The sequence below is a fragment of the Eurosta solidaginis genome, chromosome 2 (assembly GCF_040869045.1).
Source record: "Eurosta solidaginis isolate ZX-2024a chromosome 2, ASM4086904v1, whole genome shotgun sequence".
Taxonomy (NCBI): Eukaryota; Metazoa; Arthropoda; class Insecta; order Diptera; family Tephritidae; genus Eurosta; species Eurosta solidaginis.
The window spans coordinates 247,126,171-247,153,417 of record NC_090320.1 but is presented as its reverse complement, the minus strand read 5'-3'; the positions used below and the strand labels follow the sequence as shown (position 1 = coordinate 247,153,417).

At 34.9% G+C, this 27,247-nt stretch overlaps 1 protein-coding gene across 7 annotated transcripts in view; it reads left to right on the top strand.

The window, feature by feature from the left end:
* Window positions 1–27,247, top strand: part of LOC137240791 (calmodulin-lysine N-methyltransferase) — a 244,633-nt gene that overhangs the window by 16,552 nt on the left and 200,834 nt on the right. Inside the window, exon 1 of one of the 7 annotated variants that reach the window (XM_067767539.1) lies at window positions 2,059–3,125. The exons of the other annotated variants lie outside the window; for them this stretch is intronic. The gene's annotated coding sequence lies outside the window, so the exon portion shown is untranslated. Of the gene's footprint in view, window positions 1–2,058; window positions 3,126–27,247 lie in introns of those variants that run through there. 7 annotated transcript variants of the gene reach the window in all.

The window sequence follows — 27,247 nt, the reverse complement described above, 5'->3', positions numbered from 1 at the left end:
AATTGGCGTGTTATCTTATCAAAAACCAATAAAGTTGTTATAAGTTATCGATTTGTAATCGGAATCTTAGCAATTGTTTATAGACGTACTCCTTAAGCAATTTGTTTTCGAAAAGATATCGATTTCTTTACGGCATGTTACCATTTCTTTCATCGATTTATCGATTTGTTAAGAACCATTTATTAGTTTTTTATGAAACAGGTACCGATACGACTTCAATATAAAATAGATGATATATTTGTAACCCGCCGATAATTAGTTGATAAGGAACCAATGAGACGTCATGACTCGATGATAACAAAGCGATAACTTGACGATAAAAATGCTCTGTTGATAATAAGATATTGATAATAAGACATTAACTTGTCGGCCGCCGTGGTGTGGTAGTATCGTGCTCCGCATACCACGCCGAAGATCTTGGGTTCACGTCACGGGAAAAGCAAAATAAAAAATTTAGGAACAAGTTTTTTCAATTAGAAGAAAGCTTTCCCAAGCGGGGTCGCCCCTCGGCAGTGATTTGGCAAACACTCCGAGTATATTGCTGCCCTGAAAAGCTTCTCAGGGAAAATTCATCTGTAGTGCAGATGCCGTTCGACGCAATTGGAAGAGAAGCTCTGCCCAAAATCTCTTCGGAGGTTATTCCGCGTTTTATTTATTTATTAATAAGACAATAATTTGTTGTTATCCGTTGTTACCGGTAAGAATCCAACAAACGTCGTCTCAAAAGGCCCGAAATTATTTGCTTCCGGTAACTAAGGTTTTTTCCTTTGCTCAAGTTAATTTACAAACTGGATATTTTTTGATGTACGACATAGAACTTTACGTGTAGTTGGTACTCACGCCTTTTACCGCCATATAAAGAAAGTTGTGACCGTCAGTATTTGTACGAAATTTATCGCTTTTAGGTTCAATTTATGCTTATGGAAGTCAAATACGAAGTTATGGCACATTCGTTATATAATGGCTCCATTAGCATACGTTCATACTCAGTATTAATTGCTAAATGAAGACGAAAAAATTTCTCATATTTAACAAATGTACTGTAAAATCTGACGAAACTATAGTGATCAATTCTTTCTCATTTCATGTTTTATGTGGCATCACACCACACTTTTATAATGGCTAATGGTTAATAGACCCAATCAGTAGCCTCATTATGTAAAATATGCACTGATTGTGTATGCGCCTATGACTTTTATAACATCACAATTAACTGTGCAAGTATCAATAAATTTGTTTTGTGTAATTATTTTAACAGGTGGTGGTCATAAATTAAATGCAAATAAACAGTCAATAAATTAAGCGAACATACTTAGTGTGTTTAGAAAATTTATAGTCAAATGTAAAAATGTCAAAAAGTTTGCGTGTGGGAAATGTAACTGGATATATGTACGTACGTTTTATGCATACATATTTCATATATACATTTTGGTAGAAGCGAAGTAATTTCGAAGAAACAGAAACTGGAATATTGTTAACTAAAGTCAGACTACCTGAAGAAGATGCAGAAGCATCAAAACGCGTAATAGGGAAAAGAAAAATAAAATTATGCCTTATAATTATCCACAGTTAACCTCTTGCTCAGTAAAAACTTATTTCGCATTACAAAACCGAAATAATTTTAAAGTAAGAAACAGCAACAAAAATAGTTTTGAAGAACGAAACTCAAACCGAAAGAGTTTTGAAATACGAAACACAAAAGGGCGAAAGGTTGAAACTGATTTGATCTCGAGAAACAGAATTGAAATCAGAAAATTTCGAAGAAAGACATCAAAATTGTAAAGAACGAAATCAAAATGATTTTGAGGAAGAACCAGAAACCGAAATAAATTTGGAGCTTGGATCTAAAATAATTTTGGAGTACGAGTCATAACTACTTTTGAAAAACAAAATCGGATTAGAAATAATTTTAAAAAAGGAAAACGAAATAATTTTGAAGAAATAAATCGAAAAAATTCAAAGAAAAATTCAGTACTGAAATAGCTTTAAAAAACGAATTTGAAATTTAAAGATTTTTGAAAAACGAAAATGAAATCGAAATTATTTTAATGAACGAAATCGAAGTACTTTTGAAGAACGAAACCAAAATCGAAATCAAGTTTGAAATAATTTTGAAGTACGAAACAAAAATCGAAGCAACTTTGAAGAACGAAGCCGAAATAGTTTTTTTGATTTGATGTTCCATATATTAAAAGGCCGAATCCGCATTAGTTTTGAAGAACGAATGTTAAGGAATGAAAAAAATAGAAAGAAAATTAAGAAATAAAATCGAGATTGAAGTAATTTTACTGAACAAGATTAAAATTGAAACTTTAACTTTAACGAACGAAAACAAAATATTTTCGAGGAACAGGAAAAACGAAAAACTTTTGGAGTTAAAATGAAGTTGAAATAATTTTAGAAAACGAAATCGAAATTGAAATAGTTTAACACCAAATCGAAACTGAAATAATTAAAAAAAAAATCCGAAACAATTTTGAAGAACCAAATAGAAAACGAAATAATTTTAAGTATCTGACAACAATTTTGAAGAATCAAATATAAACTGAATTAGTTTGAAGCATGAAACCAAAATGAAATTGATTTTAAGTTCAGAAATCACAGAGAATAATTCGAAAAAATTTAAAAGAACGAAACCAAAAAATGTCAAAGAACGAAATCGAAACTCAAATGGTTTAAAAAAACAAAATCGAAATAATTTTAAAAATGAAATCGACGATGGTTGAAGTGTGAAACCTAAAAAAATGTCAGGTATGAAGCAGAAACTGAAATAATTTCAAAGAAATAATTTAAAACACGAAACCGAAAAATGTTGAAGAACGAAATAGAAACTCAAATAATTTAATAGGACAAAACTGAAATAATTTTAAATACGAAATCGACGAGTGTTGAAATTTGAAACTGAAATAATTTTGAGGTATGAAGCAGAAACTAAAATAATTTCAAGGCACACAACTAAAAAAGAAACAGTTTTGAAAAACGAAATCGAAACGGAAATAATTAAAAAAAAAAACGAAACCGAAAAATTTTGAAATCGAAACTGAAATAATTTAAAGGAAAAAACCGAAAAAATTAAAAAAATGAAATTGACAAGTGTTGAAGTTTGAAACCGAAACAATTTTGAGGTATGAAGCAGAAACTGAAATAACTTTAAACAACTAAAAAAGAAACAGTTTTGAAGAACGAAATCGAAACGGAAAAAATTTAAAACAAGTAAGGAAGTTTAAGTTCAGGTGTAACCGAACATTACATACTCAGTTGAGAGCTATGGTGACAACATAAGGGAAAATAACCATGTAGGAAAATGAACCGAGAGTAACCCTGGAATGTGTTTGTATGACATGTGTAACAAATGAAAGGTATTAAAGAGTATTTTATGAGGGAGTGGGCCATAGTTCTATAGGTGGACGCCATTTAGATATATCGCCATAAAGGTGGACCAGGGCTGACTCTAGAATTTGTTTGTACGATATGGGTATCAAATGAAAGGTGTTAATGAGTATTTTAAAAGGGAGTGGGCCTTAGTTCTATAGGTGGACGCCTTTTCGAGATATCACCACAAAGGTGGACCAGGGCTGACTCTAGAATGTGTTCGTATGATATGGGTATCAAACGAAAGGTGCTAATGAGTATTTTAAAAGCGAGCAGGCCTTAGTTCTATAGGTGGACGCCTTTTCGAGATATCGCCACAAAGGTGGACCAGGGCTGACTCTAGAATGTGTTCGTATGATATGGGTATCAACCGAAAGGTGCTAATGAGTATTTTAAAAGCGAGCAGGCCTTAGTTCTATAGGTGGACGCCTTTTCGAGATATCACCACAAAGGTGGACCAGAGGTGACTCTAGACTTTGTTTGTACGATATGGGTATCAAATTAAAGGTATTAAAGAGGGTTTTAAAAGGGAGTGGTGGTAGTTGTATATGTGAAGGCGTTTTCCAGATATCGACCAAAATGTGGACCAGGGTGACCTAGAACATTATCTGTCGGGTACCGCTAATTTATTTATATATGTAATACCACGAACAGTATTCCTGCCAAGATTTCAAGGGTTTTTTATTTCGCCCTGCAGAACTTTTTCATTTTCTTCTACTTAATATGATAGGTGTCACACCCATTTTACAAATTTTTTTTCTAAAGTTTCGTCCCTTTTTTCGTATTTGGTATAGAACTATGGCATTTTTTATTTTTCGTAATTTTCGATATCGAAAAAATGGGCGTGGTCATAGTCGGATTTCGGAAATTTTTTATACCAATACAAAGCGACTTCAGATAAGTACGTGAACTGAGTTTAGTAAGGATATATCGATTTTTGCTCAAGTTATCCTGTTGAACGATTTAAACTCCCTTGGTGTGACCAATTGGCGCCGGTTGGCGAAGCGAAGGAGCGACTGGCGCGCCTTGTTGGACGGCCATAACCGTTTAGACGGTTAAGCGCCAATTAAGTAAGTAAGTAAGTATCGTGTTAACGGCCGAGCGGAAGGACAGACGGTCGACTGTGTATAAAAACTGGGCGTGACTTCAACAGAAATAAGTTATCGTCCTAGAATCTAAGCCCCTACCAAATTTCACAAGGATTGGTAAATTTTTGTTGGACTTATGGCATTAAAAGTATCCTAGACAAATTGAATGAAAAAGGGCGGAGCCACGCCCATTTTGAAATTTTCTTTTATTTTTGTATTTTGTTGCACCATATCATTACTGGAGTTGAATGTTGACATAATTTACTTATTTACGGTATAAAGATATTAAATCTGTTGTTAAAATTTGACTTTAAAAAATTTTTTTTTTAAAAGTGGGCGTGGTCGTTCTCCGATTTCGCTAATTTTTATTAAGCATACATACAGTAATAGGAGTAAAGCTTCTGCCAAATTTCATCATGATATCTTCAACGACTGCCAAATTACAGCTTGCAAAACTTATAAATTACCTTCTTTTAAAAGTGGGCAGTGCCACTAATTTTCTATTCTGCGTCATAAAATCAACTCACCTACCAAGTTTCATTGCTTTATCCGCCTTTAGTAATAAATTATCGCACTTTTTTGGTTTTTCGAAATCTTCGATATCGAAAAAGTGGGCGTGGTTATGGTCCGATATTGTTATTTTAAATAGCGATCTGAGATGAGTGCTCAGGAACCTACATACCATAATTTCATCAAGATACCTCAAAATTTACTCAAATTATCGTGTTAACGGACGGACGGAGGGACATGGCTCAATCCAATTTTTTTCGATCCTGATGATTTTGATATATGGAAGTCTATATCTATCTCGATTCCTTTATACCTGTACAACCAACCGCTATCCAATCAAAGTTAATATACTCTGTGAGCTCTGCTCAACTGAGTATAAAAAAAATGAAATCAAAAAATGCTGAAAAATGAAATCGAAACTGAAATATTTCAAAGAACGAAAAAAAACTGGCAGCGAAATAATTTGGACCACTGAAGCCGAAATTGTTACAAAGCAAGAATCTGAATGAAACCGAAATCGAGACACTTTTGAAACTAAAATACTTTTGAAAAATAACACCAAAGCAGGCACTATTTACACAATCGAATCGATTTTTAAGTACATATCCGATACTGATACAGGTTTCGTTATCAGAACAACACCCATTTTCTGCCTCTTTGTAACTGACAATTGTTATGCAAAATTTCAGCTGTTCCTATAATTGATAATGTTTCAATGAAAAGAAAACTAAAGCAATTGCCAGTCACTGAGCACTAGAATATGGGTGTTAGCTATCATATAAAGAAGACATTTTTTTATACATTTTAAATTTATTTTGGTTGTCTATTAATTTAGGTATTGACTCTGCGTCTTAGCACAACAATATCCGAGCTTTGCGCAGAGTATTTAAAAAAAGTCGTTACATTGAAGGTTATAAAAAACATTAATCACTATTCTTTTGAACTGCTTGAAAGATTGCGTGCGGATATTATCATGCATTTTTATACTCAGTTGAGCAGAGCTCACAGAGTATATTAACTTTGATTGGATAACGGTTGGTTGTACAGGTATAAAGGAATCGAGATAGATATAGACTTCCATATATCAAAATCATCAGGATCGAAAAAAAATTTTATTGAGCCATGTCCGACCTCCGTCCGCCCGTCCGTTAACACGATAACTTGAGTAAATTTTAAGGTATCTTGATGAAATTTGGTACGCAGGTTCCTGGGCGCTCATCTCAGACCTCTGCTTAAAATGAACGAAATCGGACTACAACCACGCCCACTTTTTTGATATCGAAAATTTCGAAAAACCGAAAAAGTGCGATAATTCATTACCAAAGACGGATAAAGCGATGAAACTTGGCAGGTGAGTTGAACTTATGACGTAGAATAGAAAATTAGTAAAATTTTGGACAATGTGCGTGGCACCGCCCACTTTTAAAAGAAGGTAATTTAAAATTTTTGCAAGTTGTAATTTGGCAGTCGTTGAAGATACCATGATGAAATTTGGCAGGAACGTTACTCCTATTACTATATATATGCCTAATAAAAATTCGCAAAATCGAAGAACGACCACGCCCACTTAAAAAAAAATTTTTTTTAAAGTAAAATTTTAACAGCAAATTTAATATCTTTACAGTATATAAGTAAATTATGTCAACATTCAACTACAGTAATGATATGGTGCAAGAAAATACAAAAATAAAAGAAAATTTCTAAATGGGCGTGGCTCCGCCCTTTTTCATTTAATTTGTCTAGGAAACTTTTAATGTCATAAGCCAAACAAATATTTTCCAATCCTTGTGAAATTTGGTAGGGGCTTAGATTCTAGGAAGATAACTTATTTCTGTGAAAAAGGGAGAATTGGGTTGAAGCCACGCCCTGTTTTTATACACAGTCGACCGTCTGTTCTTCCGCACGGCCGTTAACACGATAACTTGAGCAAAAATCGATATATCTTTACTAAACTCAGTTCACGTACTTATCCGAACTCACTTTGAATTGGTATAAAAAATTGCCGAAATCCTACTATGACCACGCCCACTTTTTCGATATCGAAAATTACGAAAAATGAAAGAAATGCCATAATTCTATACCAAATACGAAAAAAGGGATGAAACATGGTAATTGGATTGGTTTATTGACGCAAAATATAACTTTAAAAAAAAGTTTGTAAAATGGGTGTGACACTTACCATATTAAGTAGAAGAAAATAAAAAGTTCTGCAGAGCGAAATAAAAAACCCTTGAAATCTTGGAAGAAATACTGTTCGTGGTATTACATATATAAATAAATTAGCGGTATCCAACAGATGATGTTCTGGGTCACCCTGGTCCACATTTTTGTCGATATCTGTAAACCGCCTTCACATATACAACTACCACCACTCCCTTTTAAAACCCTCATTAATACCTTTAATTTGATACCCATTTCGTACAAACACATTCTAGAGTCACCCCTGGTCAACGTTTATGGCGATATCTCGAAAAGGCGTCCACCTACAGAACTACAAACTCCCTTTTAAAATAATCATTAACCCCTTTCATTTGATACCCATATCGTACAAACAAATTCTAGGGCCACCCCTGGTCCACCTTTATGGCGATATCTCGAAAAGGCGGCCACTTATGGAACTAAGGATCACTCCCTTTTAATATACCCATTAACACCATCCATTTGATACCCATATCGTACAAACAAATTCTAGAGTCAACCATGATCCACCTTTATGGCGATATCCCTAAATGGCGTCCACCTATAGAACTATGGCCCACTCCCTCATAAAATACTCTTTAATGCCTTTCATCTGATACACTGTCATACAAACACATTCCAGGGTTACCCTCGGTTCATTTTCTTGTATGGTTATTTTCCCTTATGTTGTCACCATAGCTCTCAACTGAGTATGTAATGTTCGGTTACACCCGAACTTAACCTTCCTTACTTGTTTAGTATAGACAATTTTTTCCAGAAATCAATATTTTTCCAGAAATCAGTTATAATAAAAATAAAAATTTCCCAGGCAGTTCTGCTTTGCGGACCATATCGCGTCCCCCTGTGATTAGCGTCCGGTGCAAGATGCGCTCCCCCCTCGCTACGTCACTGACTCTTACCATCACTTTGCATGCTTGTCGTTTTCAGGTCAGAGTAATCGGTTTTGTTCAAGCAGCCGGCCTATCATTCAATATATCATCAACCGAGGCGTATGAGTGACATTGAAGGTCTTCAGGTGATCTATTTTTGATAGTTTCAATTTGCTTACCATACATATATTGATTGCATGCAGGGAGCGAGTTTATTGGTTATTTTCGATATTTCAATTCAAAAAGGGCTTAAGTACCAAGCACTCGTGAGTTTGACTTAACTTAATTTATTCTCGGCTGTTAAGGTATTTTTAGGATATGAGGCTAAGAAAAATTAGGTGGAAGAAAGCCATCTTTACGAAAGATATTAGAAAAGCATATTAGGTAGGAGGTCTGTCCAATTCAACCCCTAAATATTTTGGTTAGATTAAAAATCTGGTTCGGGTGTGATCTAATAGGTAACAATTTTTTTTTTTCATGTCGGGCCTTTTTCGGGATCATTTGGCGTAGCTTCCGCCATAATTTCTAAATGGTTTTCGGAATCCGTCTGTGAGCTCGGTGGGGTAATTTCGGGACTTTTTCGCGACTAAAACGGGATCATTTTGGCCCCTTTCGCCATCATTTCTGGATGCTTTTCGGGATCCGTCCGGAATCCCGTCAGGGTAATTTCGGGACTATTTGGGTATCATTTGGGAACCTTTCCGGCATCATTTCTGGATAGTTTCCGAGATCCGTTCGGGATCCCGTCAGGGACATTTCGGGACTATTAGAGGATCATTTGAGGACCTTTCCGGCATCATTTCTGGACTAAGCCAAACATTCGATTCAGTTTAGGTCGTTTTAGCCCGAAGTAAACAGATCCTAAAAGCTGTCAGATCTAGAAGCAGTATTTGCAAAGAAGACGCAGTTATTTTATAGTATGGATACTGGCTTTTGATAGAAATTTTCAGTTTGGCCGTTAAATGAACTTCTGGTAACACTACGGACTCATTCAGTCTATGTGAGATCCTCATGGACCGGCCAGTTCAATCCAACTTAACCTAGGTCGTTTTGGTCCAACTTGTTGAACTCTAAAGATTATTTCTATGTATTGCATTAACTTCTTGACACATACAGAGCGTGTTCCAACAGATCGATTCCAGCGTCCTTGTCATAAATTTCAATGATCTTAATGATCTGTACACTAACCTGGGTCGATTTGTATGGACGAAAGTTAACCTATATCGCGCCATCGATTTTTCGATAGGATTTGGGCTCAGGAAAAAAAGTTCCACTACGCATGCCAAAAAAAAATAATGTTCGAGCCTGCAAAAAAAAAAAAAAATGGCGAAAGGGTAAATTTTTCGACCAAAACACTCCCCAATGGGCATGGCATTCAATACTAAAATACTGTTACGAATATTAGCAACACTAAGTGATATCATGCACATCCATAGATCAGTCATTATGTATCTACATAAACGAAACAATAATTGCGTCTCCACATATGTACCATGTACGTATACGAGCAGCAGAGAAGCAATGCACAAACACATGCATATATCTTATCTGAATTGCTCACAAGAGAGGGCAATAATTTGTGCAAGTATTACTCAAATGAGAAGTTATAAACGTAGTTGTGGCTGGCGATTTTGTTGCTGAAATTAACTAGTAAGTTCTGGAATGGAAAAGCCTGGAAGTATGCGATGAGAAATCAAAAAGTATAAAAGGCGCGCCAGTAGAGGCGAAGAGGGAGTTTCATTTGAGCTATCAATCAGTTTGGTTATTAAGCAAGCTATTCGTTGCAAAGTATAAGTGTTATTGTGAAGTACTTTAATAAAGGCCATTTTTCCATTATTCAGTATTGGAGTTATTTATTTAACAGCTTAGTGATTCGAACTTAGCAAAAAGGCAAATAAGAGGATTTGCAAGTAAAAATCGGAACAATACTATTTTTAAAGAATGCCTTACTTTTTCTTGCATTATAATGTTATCTGTTAGCTTAATATACTTATTTTTTACATAATTAATTTGTTTATTGGCCGTTAATGAATAAATATATATATTATTCTGTTATGTCAGCCTAGGGCTCACATAACAGAATAATATATATATTTATTTTTTACATACATATTTGTGAATTTTGTAAGGAAAATGAATGAATAAATCTTAATCTTAATCTTAATCTAAAAACCCAAAAAATATTTTTTTTTTCAAAAAACTGTTGTAAAAACGATGGCGATAACAGCTTTTTGGAGAAAAACAAATTATTTTTTGGGGTTTGGAGAGTGTTTTGGTCAAAAAATTTACCCTTTCGCCATTTTTTTTCCCATGTTCGAAAATTATTTTTTTTGGTATGCGTAGTGGAACTTTTTTTCCTGGGACCAAATCCTATCAAAAAATCGATGGCGCGATATAGGTTAATAAATCGACCCAGTCTACTGTACACCCTAGGATTGCGCCAGAACAAGATTGGTATTAAGTGTGTACAAAAAGTTAAGTGAATTCGAAATTATATTTTTGAATTAAAATGTAGCTTACTTTTTTTATCAAAATTATTGTTGTCTGGGTCCCTGGTTGCATGTGTCAATGTTTAGTAGTCGATTATTTTGGAGTGCTTACTTTCGCTAACAGTAAAAAATACGGTTGTTATTTAACAAACTATTTGGCAAAGAAATTAAACTTCTTTAAAGTGACGTATCTACACTCGAAAATAATATTTACAAAATGTAAACAAATGTTAAAAAAAAATTTTATTTTTTTTTTGTTTTTATCGGGCTATTGATAAATGATTCAAGGTTCGATTCGAGCTCAAGGCCAGAACAATAATTTGTTTCCAATGATATTTATTGTTATTTTTAAATTTTTCTAAATTTGAAAAATTGTATTTTGTTTTTGGAATAGTAAGTAGAAAATTTTTCAGACAACGTGCCATAGCTGCGCAAATAGATCCACTTCGAAGGGTGCTAAGCCTTCATCATCAGTACGCTTTAGGCAAAAAATTATTGTTCTGGCCTTGAGCTTATTTCGAACCTTGAATCCTTTATCAATAGGTCGATAAAACAAAAACAAGTGTTAATAAACCAAGAGCGCTTGGAAAATGTCAATCAAACAAAGTAATTGACAATAAACAAATCCAATATTATCAGTGTCTTGCAACAGATGGCGCAATGCTGATCAAATATAGTTGGTAAAGAGGAATAGAAGTAGCAATTTATCAGTCAAACCAAAAAAAAACACCGCTGTTTAGCTAAATGGTTAACACAGCATGCCTAAAGCGTACTGATGATGAAGGCTTAGCACCCTTCGAAATGATCTATTTGTGCAGCTATGGCACGTTGTCTGAAAAATTTTCTACTTACTATTCTACTTACTATTAAAACAAAACACAATTTTTCAAATTTAGAAAAATTAAAAAATAACAATAATTTTCATTGGAAAAAAATTATTGTTCTGGCCTGGAGCCCGAATCGAACCTTGAAAAAAATTTACAGAAACAATGATAGTTTTCTTCATTACTAAAAAAATACTATAATTAATTGGCAAATGCAGGAAAAATAAATCCGTTATGATATATAACTCCAAGTTTCTTTGTATTTAATCTTAAAGGTTTTTTTTTGGTATTGTTTGAGCTATGTAGAGCAATGAGCATCAAAGTTTGAGAAACGCCAAACGTTAAACATTAATTCTAGGAATAGCAAAATATTTCATCACCAATTAAAAAATGTATTTCCTTTGTTTCCAAATAAATGATATTTCAAGAGAATTCCACTTAAGTGGCCAATTAAATTATTTATTTTACAAGAATTTTTTTGAAAATATTTTGATACTAAACAATCGCGATTATTTCTGATTTGCTTCGTGCTAAAGTCCTTATGTTATTTTTGTTATTCTTGTGAATTGTGTTTGTTGTTATTTTACATGTTGGTATTGTTTAAGGTAAACAACTTCATCAGCTTAACGCCCACAAAGATTATAAATAAGCAAAAAATTCTCAGTTGTTGTCCACATTAAAAAATATAACAAAATAATAATAAGGTCACGCATAAATTTAATAATATAGAGTTGAAGGTCGCAAAAATAGAGTCCGAACTTGAATGAACTTAGACATTTGCGAAAGGCATTCATGTTCAAGTATTTAAGGAATTAAAAATTTTAAGGAATACAAAAAAATAACTGGAAAATTCCGTAGTCCCAAAAAAAGAAACATATTCAGCTCAATCATAAGCTGCTCGTGTCTTTTGTAGAAATTTGAAACTTGGATCCAGCAAAATTTTTTTCATTTTTTAATACTTATTATTCAATTTTACCGAATCTTTAATCTATGATTTTATCTTTATTAAGATTTTATTTTATTCTTCAATTTTACCGAATCTTACCGATTTAATCTTTAATAACCAGTATTTATTACTTGAGCTTCAGCCTTTACTTTTGAATATTCCGTCTAGAAGCTTCAAACTTAGATCTCTAAACTTTAATCTTTTACCATTAATAATTGATCTTTAATTATATCCTTAATCTCTTACCTTTAATGCTAAGTTCTAATTGTTAACCTTTAATCTTTTTTAATCGCGTATCTCTGATATTTTATCTTTATACTTTAATGTTTAACGTTTTATCTTTGCTCTTTATTTTTACGTCTAAAATAATTTAGCTTTAATCTTTAAACTTTAATTTCTAATCTTTTATTCGTTATGCAATCATAAACCGCTTGCGTCTTTTGTAGAAATTTGAAACATCGATCGAGTAAATATTTCTTATTTATTATTCACTTGTCCTTTAATCTTATCTAATATTTAATCTATGATTTTTATCTTAAATAACTAATATTCATTAATTGATCTTTAGTCTTTATTTTTTAATAACAAATTTTAAATCTTCAAATTTAAATATCCAAACTTAAGTCTTCCATATTTTATACCCTTTATCTGTGATTTTTAATGGAGGGTGGAGCCGTGTGCAGAAGTCCACGAAAGTGGGGAAAGCTTTTGAACGCCATTCACCTGGGAATGGCCAGAGCTATTCTTTTGCATGCGGTTCAAGCAGCTCACTACTGCCGGTCGCTTGCGGCCAAGCATCCTAATGTGAGAAGGCGACAACCTGGCTAGTGAAATATTCGTAATTGAAAGACGTTGCACGTTTGATTGTGCGACATTAAGTCTCTTCTTTATTGAATAAATTATTGTCGTTTATACTAATTTACTTAACCTATACATTCATAAATATCTTAATACTAATAACTAAAAATAAGTACATAGGAAATGAGTTATGCATACATGTACGTTTGTATACAGTCTTTGTATACATGTAGTTTTGTATGCATAACTCCATACATGTAGTTTTGTACAATTTGCAGCGTCAGCAGATCAGTTTGAATATTTTGGTATTTTCCCACAATTAGTTGAATGTTTGTATGTATATTACAGTGGGTTGTGTATTTATATGTATAATTTATTAACTGTGATATGTGTCTCATATTCGGCATTCCGTGCCGTCTGGGTTAGTTCAATAATTGTAATATGATTATTACTAAAATATATTTGAATTTGTTATGCGTAAAGCCGCAAGTATGTTACAGTAGCTGTGGCATATAATGATACAATACAGTGTGTGACGTATAATGCTACACTAGGCCACTCTGACATAATCGGTTCAAGGGCTAGCCGGGGGAGATCTCATCGGCAGCGTCTGTACACCTCTAGGTGCGGCTGCAAGCGGGCGTCTGTCTTGGAGCAAGCGGCTCGCTATATAAACTTGCAAGTAATATTTATACCCCCGCTGAGCGGGTTGTGCGCTGGGCTTGGGACCCGCCACGTAAAACCATACTCCAATGAAATATAACAACAAGCCTCGGATAAATACACTCTCTATTGATGACGATTATGGCAAACGTTTGAAGGACAATGCATTGAGGGCATGCACCTGGAACGTCGGCTCCCTGAATGGGATTGGTGCAGATGCCCGGCTGGTTGATGTCCTCGTCAAAGCAAAATCTGACATCACCGCCATCCAAGAAATGCGTTGGACGAAGCAAGGAAGAAAGAAGATCAAAAATTGTGATATCTATTGGAGTGGCCATACGAATAAGCGCAGTTTCGGCGTCGGATTTGTGGTGGGAGAGAGACTTTGTCGCCAAGTACTGGCGTTAACGCCTCTGGACGAGCTTCTCGACGCTATCCGAATAAAAGCAAAATTTTTTAATATATCATTCACCTGCGCCCATGCGCCGATAGAGGAGAAAGACGATGAGGTGAAAGACACTTTTTATGAACAATTAGAACGCACATACGAGCGCTGCCCCCGTCATGATATAAAAGTCGTGCTTGGCGACTTTAACGCCAGGATGGGCAAAGAAGGTGTTTTTGGCCCTACAGCCGGAAAATTCGGCCTACACAATGAAACTCCTCCTAACGGACTGAGGCTGATTGACTTTGCCGGTGCTCGAAACATGGTCATATCTAGCACGAGGTTCATGCATAAAAAGAGACGTCGAGCTACATGGCTGTCTCCTGATCGAAATATTCGCAATCAGATCGATTACGTTGTGGTAGACGGACGGCATGCCTCCAGTGTTTTAGATGTGCGCACGATCCGAGGACCTAACATCGACTCGGACCATTATCTCGTTGCAGCCAAAATACGCACCCGTCTCAACGCGGCAAAACCAAGGAACAAAAAACAAAAGGAAAGCTAGACGTCGAAAAGCTTCAATCACAACAGACTGCCAATGACTTCGCAACTCGACTCTCACACCTGCTCTCTGAGAGCACAACTCATCCTGAAGGGATACAGGAGCTGTGGGAGCATATCTCCAAAGCACTTCGTACTGCCGCCGAGGAAAAAATTGGTTACCGGCGGCCACGAAAAAACAACTGGTACGATGAAGAATGCCGCGTTGCAACCGAAAGAAAATACGCTGCCTACAGGGATACGTTAAAAGCGAGCGCGACAAGAGGAGTGTGTGAACGCTATCGTGAGTTGAAAAGGGAAGCGAGACGCCTTTTCAGGAAGAAAAAAGCAGAAGCAGAAAGGCGTGAGTGCGAGGAGCTTGAGCTGCTAGCCACCAGGAATAACGCCCGAAAATTCTACCAAAAAATACGGCTACAGACGGAAGGTTTTAAGACCGGGGCAAACTCCTGTAGGAATGAAAACGGCGACCTTGTAACTGATGTCCAGAGAGTGCTTAGATTATCCCGATTATGACGAAGTTAGAATAGCAATAACCAGATTGAAAAACAGCAAGGCCGTGGGCACTGATGGATTGCCTGCGGAGCTATTCAAGTTCGGCGGCGAGGAGTTGGTAAGGCGCATGCAGCAGCTTCTTAGCAAAATATGGGCGGACGAAAGCATGCCCGACGGTTGGAATCTAAGTGTCCTTTGCCCAGTCTACAAGAAGGGGGATACTGCAAAATGCACCAACTATCGTGGAATCAGCCTTCTTAATATCGCATATAAGGTCCTTTCAAGTGTATTGTGCGAAAGATTGAAGCCCACCGTGAACCGGCTGATTGGACCTTATCAGTGCGGCTTCAGACCTGGTAAATCTACCATCAACCAGATTTTCACAATGCGCCAAATCTTGGAAAAAACCCGTGAAAAGAGAATCGACACACATCACCTCTTCGTCGACTTTAAAGCCGCCTTCGACAGCACGAAAAGGAGCTGCCTATATGCCGCTATGTCTGAATTTGGTTTCCCCGCAAAACTTAAAGGGCTGTGCAAAATGACGTTGAGCAACACCATCAGCTCAGTCAGAATTGAGAAGGACCTCTCCGAGCCGTTCGAAACTAAACGAGGTTTCAGACAGGGTGACCCCCTATCGTGCGATTTCTTTAATTTGATGCTGGAGAAAATTATACTAGCTGCAGAACTTAACCGCACTGGAACAATATACTGTAAAAGCGTGCAATTACTGGCATATGCTGATGGCATTGATATCATCGGCCTAAACACCCGCGCTGTTAGTTCTGCTTACTCCAAACTGGAAAAAGAAGCGGTAAAGATGGGTTTGGTGGTGAATGAGGACAAAACGAAGTACCTGCTGTCATCCAGCAAAGAGTCAGCGCATACGCGCCTTGGCAACCACGCTACGGTTGGCAGCCATAATTTCGAAATAGTAAAATACTTCGTTTATTTGGGAACCAGCGTCAACACTAGCAACAACATCAGCACTAATATCCAGCGAAGAATCAATCTTGCCAATAAATGCTACTTTGGACTAGGCAGGCAATTGAAAAGTAAAGTCCCCTCTCGGCGAACGAAAATCATACTCTACAAGTCACTTATCGTACCCGTCCTGCTACATGGGGCAGAAGCATGGACCATGACAACAGCAGATGAGGCGGCTTTGGGAGTGTTCGAGAGAAAAGTTCTTCGAAAGATTTATGGACCTCTACGCGTTGGCGATGGCGAGTACCGAAGAAGATTTAATGATGAGCTGTACGAGCTATACGCAGACATCAACATCGTCCAGCGTATTAAAACGCAGCGGCCGCGCTGGCTAGGCCATGTTATGCGAATGAAAGATGATGCTCCGGCCAACAAAGTGTTTCTATTGGAACCCGCCTATGGCAGCAGAGGTAGAGGACGGCCCCCACTCCGTTGAAAGGACCAGGTGGAAAACGATTTAAACTCCCTTGGTGTGACCAATTGGCGCCGGTTGGCGGAACGAAGGAGCGACTCGCGCGCCTTGTTGGACGGCCATAACCGTTTAGACGGTTAAGCGCCAATTAAGTAAGTAAGTAATCTTTGATTTTTAATCTTAACTCTTAAATCCTTGATCTTAAACCTTTAACATTGAATCGAGAATCTTTAGTCTTTAAATGGTAATATTTAATATTTTATCTTTAAACTTTATTCCTTAATCTTGAATCTTTAATATTGAATACTAATTTTTATTCTTTAATCTCTAATTCCAATCACCAATCTGTTATCTTTAATCTTTAGTTTCTAAACTTTTGTTCTTTAGTTTTTAGTCTTTAATTTTTAATCTTTTATATTTAGTCCTTCATGATTAATCTTTGATATTGAAGTTTTAATCTTTAGTTTATAATTTGTTTATTCTCAAACTTTCAATTTTAATCCCATAGCTTCGAACCCTTATATCAAATCTTCAAAGTTTGCTATATAATAGTTGATTTTTGAATTTTTGTTTATGGGCTTCAAAATTCAATTCTTATTTGAAACTATTATTTATTTATTTCAGTTTTTGCGAAAAATTAACAGGTATATTGTCTAATGCAAAAAAAGAAAAACAAAAATGTATATCAGGTCTTATACTATGTACTTTAGCCCACATTATACTTTAAAAAATTTCCATATTTTCATTTCATCTTTCGGTACTCGCACGCATGGGTTTCCTATTTCACACAAACGTTCATTAATATTCTTTGCGCACTTCATCTTTAACGTCATTCGCATATCCTACAAAGTGAAAATATATTGGATTTGAATATTAACTGTCGCGAGATATTAAAAGAAAATCAAAACAAGTAAGGCAGTCTAAGTTCGGTTGAAACCGAACATTAAATACCCAGCTGTACAGTTGAAATGCTATTGTTGTTTGTTTTGTGTGCTTACTAGTGTTACAAGGCTGCGGAATAATACATATAATTATGGTTCTATTCTGAACTAATTTTTCTTCGAGTTATGGCTCCCGAAACATAGAAAATTGCTTAGTCATAAAAGGGGCGGTGCCACGCCCATTTTCTAAAACTTGAAGTTTTTCCTATTTATTGTCATAAATCCTTAGTCATAAAAGGTGCGGTGCCACGCCTATTTGAAGTTTTTCCTATTTATTGTTATAAATCCCCTTGGGAATTGAAATACCATTGATATGAAGCTCTTTTGGCAAAGATATAGCTTATTTTATTCGTCCACGACCCTTTTAAAAATCTTTTATATAAAAGTAGGCGTGGTCCTTAAGCGATTTCGTTAATTTTTCTTCAAAGCATTCCTTATAATAAAGGCAACCTTTCTGTCGAATTTTGTTACAATATATTTAACGATTTTTGATTTATGATTAATAATATATGTAAAATTGATTTTATCACAAGTGGGCGGTGCCACGTCCATTTAAAAATTTTTTTCAAATTTTTATCAAGAGTCTCAGTATCAGTCCACATGTCAATTTTCAACATTCTAGGTGTATAATTTACTAAATAATCAGGTTTTTGTATATATATATATATTTGTAATATATATAAAAAGTGGGCGTGGTTATTATGCGATTTCGCTCATTTTCAATACTAATCTATTCTGGGTACAGATAAGCTCGTGTACAAAATTTGGTGAAGATATATCAATATTTACTCAACTGACAGACGGACGTAAGGACGGATATGACTCAATCAAATTTTTTTTCGATACTGATGATTTTGCTATATGGAAGTCTATATCTATTTCGATTCCTTTATACCTGTACAACCAACCGTTATCCAATCAAAGTTATAATACATTGTGTACAAGTACAGCTGGGTATTATGACGCACAGGCATGCGTTTGAGCTATGATTATCTCGCAGCTCGAAAAATGCCCAATTGACAAGTTTTGCGTAAACACAAAGTTACTGTCAGTGAGGTTTATCATTTTTAGACTTCATGAATTTGAGTGATGATGCTGGCGCTGTTCTTGCTTTTTTCTTTTCAAGGTATTCCTTTGTTACTTTTGCGAGTATGTAATCTAGTGTAAATATTTCATCCTTACTGCTCACTAAACATCCCATGTCACTGCCATTTGTGTGTCTGTCAGTTTGGCATTAATATGTCAACAACATTCTGTGTTTCCCTTTCCTGTGAATGAAATGTATCCGGCCCTCACACTTAAATACATGTCCGCTCACACTCACGCCTTCACGTTATTTGTCATATCGATTACTCTGTCTGCGGATGAACAGTTATGCCAATACAGATTTGTACAGTTATTTGTATAAAAAGTAACAGATTACATGTGAATGTCAACAAGAGTTTGCTTAGACGTAGGTTGAGTAAATAAACAAAAGTGTTCCAAGTTTTTATAAGCTGAGTTGAAATATAATCATTTGTATGAGAGGTTTAAATGGGATTAAGGTTTTAAGTTAATGTACTTCGTAATTCCAATATCTTTTGACTTTTTTCCTGAAATATGCTAAAACATCTTACGTGACAGAAGATTGACGTTATTAAGCTTCAACAGAATCTTATTTGCATATATTTACCATTATGCTGTGGGCTTTGTTTTCACGAAAGAAAGGTTATTTATTTTAAGTAATTTACAAATTCAACGGCATTATGTGTAAACGTTATACAGTTAAATATCGCCGCTCGCTAGCCATAGGCATGAATGTGCAATTTTTCCGATTTTGTGTTAGAAGCCTCGTTGAATTACCCTTTAGATTCTTTAGGTTCTACTTAAATTTAAAGCTTCCCACCTTACATGGAAGCCACAATAATTTGCAATGCTGTTTTCACGAATGTATAATTCAATCACACAAAGTTGGGCCATAAAAATGAATGTCGATAGTTACTGTGTGCTGTGTGCTATACAACTCTATTCGAAAAAAAGGTCGTCGTTATTTATTCGAAGCCGTTGCTTTTCGCCGAGACAAAGCTAAAAGACTTGAGAAAAATGTGCGAAAAACTGGTTATACCAAAAAAGATCATTCTTTTTATAAAGAAAGAATAAAAGGCAACAGTGAGGTTCGTGACGCTTTACCCGGACCCAATATGTCAGAAGATTCTGATTGCGAATTGAGAACTAGTTCTTAGTTTGCAATATCTTAAATAAAAACGCATTAGTTTATTTGAAATTTAAATTAATTTGTAACTTTTTTCACTTACATACTTTCTGTAAGTCATAGCCACGGATGTCTTTATTCTTTAATCTTTAGTCTTTGACTTTTAATCTTTAATCTTCAATCTTTAATTTTTATCCTTTATCCTTTAATCTTAAATCTTTTATATTAAATCCTAGATCTTTAATCTATGATCTTTAATCTTTTATATATCATTTTACCTCTTTAATATTCAATATTTAATCTTTTTTTTTTAATCTTTAATTTTTCTTTATTTAACTTTATTTTCCAATCTTTCGTAGTTAATGATTAAAGTTTAATCTATAATATTTAGTCCTTAATTTTAATCCTAAACCTGTTATCTCAAAAATTTTTTGTTCAAGCTTTAATCTTCAATTTTTGATCTTTAATTTTAAATCTCTAAATTTTAATGTTGAGCTACGAAAAAAAGAACAACCGGTTCTCGATGATTGAATATGAGAGTGAATAACTTTATTGTACAGTTTTCTTATTTATATGTAGCGGAAAAAAGGTTTACATAAATATGTATGTTGGTACTTCATTGTTTCTTACATACTATATGAAAAGCAACGTTATTAGAAAAATGAGTAATTAAGAAAAGAAAGAGAATAAGCTGATGAAATAAAGAGTAAGCGACCAAAACATTAGTACGCTTAACATTAAATTTTTAATTTTTAATCTTTCATCTTTAATTTAAAATTCATTAATTATCAATCTTTTAACTTTAATCTAATGTTTTCGAACATTCATATTTAATTTTCAAAGTTTACTTAATGATTTTTATCAATGTTAGTCTTTGGGCTTCGATATTGAATTCTTGGAACCATTTTTGTTTGTCTCAGTTATTGGTAAAAATTAAGAATTGTGTAGTTTATTATAAGCAGAGATGCATCCCAAGCTTAAAAGAGCGCACTGAAGCCCACATAAATAATATCTTTAATCCTTTTTATTTTTTTAATCCTTAATCGTTAATGGTAAATCTTAAATTTTTATACATTATCTTCAATCTTCAATAGTTTTTCTTCTTTCTTAAGACTTCATTCTTTAATCTTTAATGTTCAATACTTAATATTTAATCTTTAATCTTGAAGTTTTAATTGTTTTTGTCTTTTATCTTTGATCTCTTATTCTTCATCTTTCGTCTTTAATCTTTTTTATTAAATCTTTAATACTTAATCTTAAGTCTTTTGCCTTATTTCTTTAATCGTGTATCATTAGTTTTTAATACTCAATCTTTTGTACCTAATCTTTAATCTTTTATCATCTTGCTTCTTCAATTTTCAATCTGTTATGTTTATTCTTAAATATTTAATATTTAATTTTCAATCTTTTATCTTTAATAACAATCTTGCATCTTGATTGTAAATTATAAATATTTTAACTTTAATCTAATGTCTTCGAAAGTTCATATTTAGTTTTCAAAGTTTAATTCTTGATGATTTGTGTCAATCTTAGTCTTTAGGCTTCAATATTGAATACTGATTTGAAACCATTATTTATTTGTCGCAGTTATTGCTAAAATTTAAGAATTATGTAGTTTAGTGTAAACAGAGATGCATTCCAAGCTTAAAACAACGCACTGAAGCTCACAAAAACAATATCTTTAATCCTAAATCCTTTATCGTAAATCTTTGATACATTATCTTTAATCTTCAATAATTTTTCTTTTTTGTAAGTCTTCATTCTTTAATGTTCAATATTTAATGTTTAATCTTCAAGTTTTATTTTTTTTTTTGTCTTTTATTTTTGATTTCTTTCTCTTAATCTTTCGTCTTTAATAATTTGTAAAATAAATTGTATTTAATATCTACTCTTCAATCTTTAATACTTAATCTTAAATCTTTTGTCTTCTTTCTTTAATCGTGTATTATTAATCTTTAATCTTCAATCTTTTATACTTAATCTTTAATCTTTTAGCACCTTTCTTTAATCTTCAATCTGTTATGTTTATTCCTAAATATTTAATATTTAATTTTCAATCTTTTATCTTTAATACACAATCTTGAATCTTGAATGTTGAATCTTTAATATTCAATCTTTAATCGTTAGTTTTTTTTATTTTTAACCTTTAATATTTAATCTTTAATCTTAAAATTTAAATCTTCAGTCTTTTATCCTTATTACTTAATCTTTAGTCTTAAATATTTTATCTTCAATCTTTAATGTTTATTGCTTAAAATTTAATATTTAATATTTTTGTTTAATTTTTAATCTTTAATCTTATATATTTAGTCTTTATTCTTAAATCTTTAATTTTTTATCCTTAACTTAAAACTTAAAAAATTTAAGCTTTGATCTTTATTTTATGAGCTTAAATCTTTTAAAATTATTTAAAAGAGAAAGGACTTCATTTCTACAGAAAAAAGTGGGTAGATATTGTCGACCATGAGTTTGCATGTATGTATATTGTAAATCGAAAAAGTTCCATCGGGGTAAATTGCTTTTACATGAAAATGTGTGGATTAAAATAAAATATATATAAATCCAAACAAAATCCAATATCTTTTTATACTCAGCTGAGCAGAGCTCACAGAATATATTAACTTTGTTCGCATAACGGTAATCTGTAACGGCATAAACTAATCGAGATAGATATAGACATGATCTGGGCGAAAAAAGAAATTCATTTAGCCATGTCCGTCTGTCGGTCCATCCGTAAACACGATAACTTGAGTAAATTTTGAGGTATCTTGATAAAATTTGGTATGTATGTTCCTGGGCACCCATCTTAGGACGCTATTTAAAATGAACGAAATCGGACCATAACCACGCCCACTTTTTCGATATCGAAAATTTCGAAAAACCGAAAAAGTGCGATAATTCATTACCAAAGGGGGATAAAGCGAAGAAACTTGGTAGGTTGGTTAACCTTATGTCAGGGAATAGAAAATTAGTAAAAGTTTGTACAATGGGCGTGGCACTGCCCACTTTTAAAAGAAGGTAATTTCAAAGTTTTGCAAGCTGTAATTTGGCAGTCGTTGAAGATATCATGATGAAATTTGGCAGAAACGTTACTCCTATTACTATATGTGTGCTAAGGAAAAATTAGAAAAAACGGATTACGAACACGCCCACTTAAAAAAATTTTTTTTTAAAGTCAAATTTTAACAAAAAATTTAATATCTTTACAGTATATAAGTAAATTATGTCAACATTCAACTCCAGTAGTGATATGGTGCAACAAAATACAAAACTAATAGAAAATTTTAAAATGGGTGTGGATCCGCCCTTTTTCATTTAATTCTCGTCTAGAATACTTAGCTCACCTACTTATTTGAACTCATATTATCTTGGTATAAAAAATGGCCGCAATCCGACTATGACCACGCCCACTTTTTCGATATCGCAAATTACGAAAAATGAAAAAAAAATGCCATAATTCTATACCAAATATGAAAAAAGAGATGAAACATGGTAATTGGATTGGTTTATTGATGCAAAGTATAACTTTAGAAAAAAACTTTGTAAAATGGGTGTGACACCTACCATATTAAGTAGAAGAAAATGACAAAAGTTCTGCAGGGCGAAATCAAACGCCCTTGGAATCTTAGCAGAAATACTGTTCCTGGTATTACATATATAAATAAATTAGCGGTACCCGACAGATGATGTTCTGGGTCACCCTGGTCCACATTTTGGTCGATATCTCGAAAACGCCTTCACATATACAACTAAGGGCCACTCCTTTTAAAACTCTCATTAATACCTTTAATTTGATACCCATAACGTACAAACACATTCTAGAGTCACCCCTGGTTCACATTTAGGGTCATATTCTGAAATGGCGTCCACCTATATAACTACGGCCCACTCCCTTTTAAAATACTCTTTAATGCCTTCCATTTGAAACCCATGTCATACCAACATATTCCAGGGTTACCCTAGGTTAATTTTGCTAAATGGTGATTTTCCCTTATTTTGTCTCCAAAGCTCTCAGCTGAGTATGTAATGTTCGGTTACACCCGAACTTAGCTTTCCTTACTTGTTTTTTATTGGACTTGACCAGAACGCTAAAAACAACATTCTGTTTGTGGTTGAAAGCTTTTGCAATAAGTGGTCAACAGCGCATAACATATGGGTTTTTAAATATGTACATATGTGTGTGCGCACATTTCCGCCAGAAAAAAGAGACCCATGCATGTATGAAAATTTGCCAACCACACATGCTTATCAAACATCGTCACACATGCATGTAACGCAGAAAAACTTGAAAGAGAATTTTCTACTTTTAAAAAATGTATGTAACCAAATGGGCAACAGGGGCATGATGACTGGTTATCTATCTCACACTGACGAACTGGCAAAATATTAAGCTACTGCATTCTCTATGTGAGTATGTCTACGCCTGAGGGTATCCCATACATGTTTGTGTCTGGTTGGCATATGCTTACAAGTTATGCACAAATGAATGAGCAACTAAATAAATGAATGACTAGACAGACTCCCCTGATATTGCCTTGTTTCTGATATTTACTATATAAATTTTTTTCACTGTGTAGACAAAAGTGTAGTTTTTCTTGCGACAACTTTTACATACGCAATCACATTGGTTTTATTGTACATAAACCAAAATGAACCTGGTAGTTAGAAGGAAATGAGGATGCCCTTAGAAGCAAATCCAGATACTTGATTGCTACTCAGAGTCGTAAAAGTTTCAGTTACCATACAAATAAGTATTTTATGGTATACTTAGTTGTGAATAAGTAATACGCGGCGTATGAGTAATATATTGTCGACATCGCCGTAAAAAAGGTGCTAACACCAATTTTGACTCATAATGTAAAAGGCAATGAGTGTATACCATTTCCGCTTTAAATATGTAAAAAGTTGAACCATATTTCCGTCTAATGTGGCGCAGAATGTTCTGGGTTGCAGCAAAAACAAACTTCAATAACGTGCTCATTCCATGTGTTTCCACGTCAGAGCAGATATCTGCTAAGCACCTACATTTTACATCTTGTATCTTCCTACAACCTCTATATATTCTAATGCACTCGACGTGTTCTCATAAAATTATGTCCCCTTAATTTCCCAATCGCCATGGCGGCCACCGTGGTGTGATGGTAGCGTGCTCCGCCTATCACACCGTATGCCCTGGGTTCAACTCCCGGGCAAAGCAACATCAAAATTTTAGAAATAAGATTTTTCAATTAGAAGAAAATTTTTTTAAGCGGGGTCGCCCCTCGGCAGTGTCTGGCAAGCGCTCCGATTGTATTTCTGCCATGAAAAGCTCTCAGTGAAAACTCATCTGCCTTGCAGATGCCGTTCGGAGTCGGCATAAAACATGTAGGTCCCGTCCGGCCAATTTGTAGGGAAAAATCAAGAGGAGCACGACGCAAATTGGAAGAGAAGCTCGGCCTTAGATCTCTTCGGAGGTTATCGCGCCTTACATTTATTTTTTTTTTTTTTTTAATTTCCCAATCTATGGAACAAATAGGAGCGATTAAAAAGCTACTCCAGTTCTCATAGATGTCGCGATGAGTTTGCGGTTCCAATGCACTCTGTAGGTGAATAAAACGAGAGGAAAAGCGTTGTCAGTAACTGGTTTTGTTCGTCTGTTCTGTTGTCTTTCTCGCTCGTCAGCAGCTTCGTTTTAAGTGCATTACTGAAGCCCATATTAACGTTGTGGTGCACCGAGAGGCAAGTTTGTTTATCGACTCTGCGGTCTATTGCTATGATGAAGTGTTCCTGCCATTAAGATCCCTCATCGCTGCTTTGAACATCAGAGCAAATTACCACAGCTGTGGTGACTTTAGATATCACTCATCGAGAAGCCGTCTATTCTGCCTGAAAGGCTTCCAAATAAATGTAACTCGCTAAATTTCAGACCTCCGTGAACACGGCCATGAACTTAGGGTCCCGATTTAAAATAAAAACCCATTCGCGTATCTGCGGGATTCTTATGGAGTCGATAGCGTTTTGTCCGGTTGTCATTTCAGGGCAGGATTGCGCGCAGCCTAATTGTAACACAACTTGTTTGGAGTTTATCACACAGGCCCAAATATGAGCTTAACTTCCAGCATTGCGCTTGAACGCTGCCGTCTTTTCTGTGCTGTTTCTTTCAAGAGCCGGCAACCAAACCATCACGCCGTAGATTGACATGATTATAAACCACACATTTTACATACGGCTGCTTTAGAGGGTATTTGAAGTGTTTAAACGTGTCTCAATAATATTTGAAAATGTCTTCCGGTGTCTGTTAAAGCTAAATTACCACCGAACGCAATGATTTGATAAGCAGTCCTCGGTTAAGGGGCATAGAATATTCCCGTGGTAGGAGTGCCTGTAGTAAGAGGCGACTGATATCCATAGACCAAGAAAGTGCAATGTAGTCATGCTAGTTAACGGATGAATAATGGCCAAGGAACATCGTCATCGCTAACTCTCGCCAAATCTTTCAGGAAATGTCTTTATCGCTACATGAAAATGAACAAAAAGAAGAAAAAAGAAAGAGGCCAAGGCGGAGACAGAGAAGTTGAGCTAGAATTCGAGGAGATAGATGATAATAACAGGAAGAGACCCCAGCGGCTTACGGGTGGTAAGAGGCGACTAAAATACCAAATTGATTGAAGGGACTGTGTAGTGCAGCTATTTGAAGGGGTTGCCCGGGTAATATATAGATTCTCCAACCCAAATGTTTGCCTCGCCTACCCGCGGCGAATCCTGTTTCTTTAACAGCCGAGGCTTTGGCGACCCCAAATTCCCCATAGTTCTAGGGGTGGGAGGGCGGTATGGCCTAGAAGGTTTCATGTGGTCATACAGAATCGTTTCCGAGAAGGTCGGGTTAGTACCTAATTGGTGCTTGTTACCGGAACGTACCGGATCTGCATCCGACAAAAGACCATCAACATCTATAACACTCCTCCAGAAGCGAAGGAAAACGAAGAAGAGGACAAAGAAGAAGCTTCCAAAGTAAGGTGTTCGCCTTTCGGTTTCCCAGAAGAGGGAATAAAAAACCTCTTTGCGGCACATCCCTTTACTCGTACCGTGTTATGGAGGAGTCTCCTTTGTATTGTTATGAAGGTTCTTTTTAATAGAATTTGCTTAACCGCTGGCACATGTTTGGCCATTATCAATCTTCATTAGCTATTCGGTTGTCAGTTAATGTATGTTTAGATTTTATAAGACATTGAAACTGAAAGTAAACCAAATCCCTTAGGTGGTTAAACACCAGTTAATGATGATGATGATTCCCATAACGAGTTGCAGCTTTACCAACCCAATCAATTTGACATGGAGAGGCGATTATGAATGCCTCCCTTAATTGGCTCTCAGTGAAAGAGGCCTAATTAGTTTGGACTGAGAGGAGTTGAAAAGGGCTTTGTAGCGTTAAGTACAATTTAAGTGAGAAGAATTGAGCGTAGATATCGCTGCTCACTCTGCCTTCATAGAATTGATAACGCACCATTTCTGTCTAAAGACGTGCTCCAAGAAAGAGA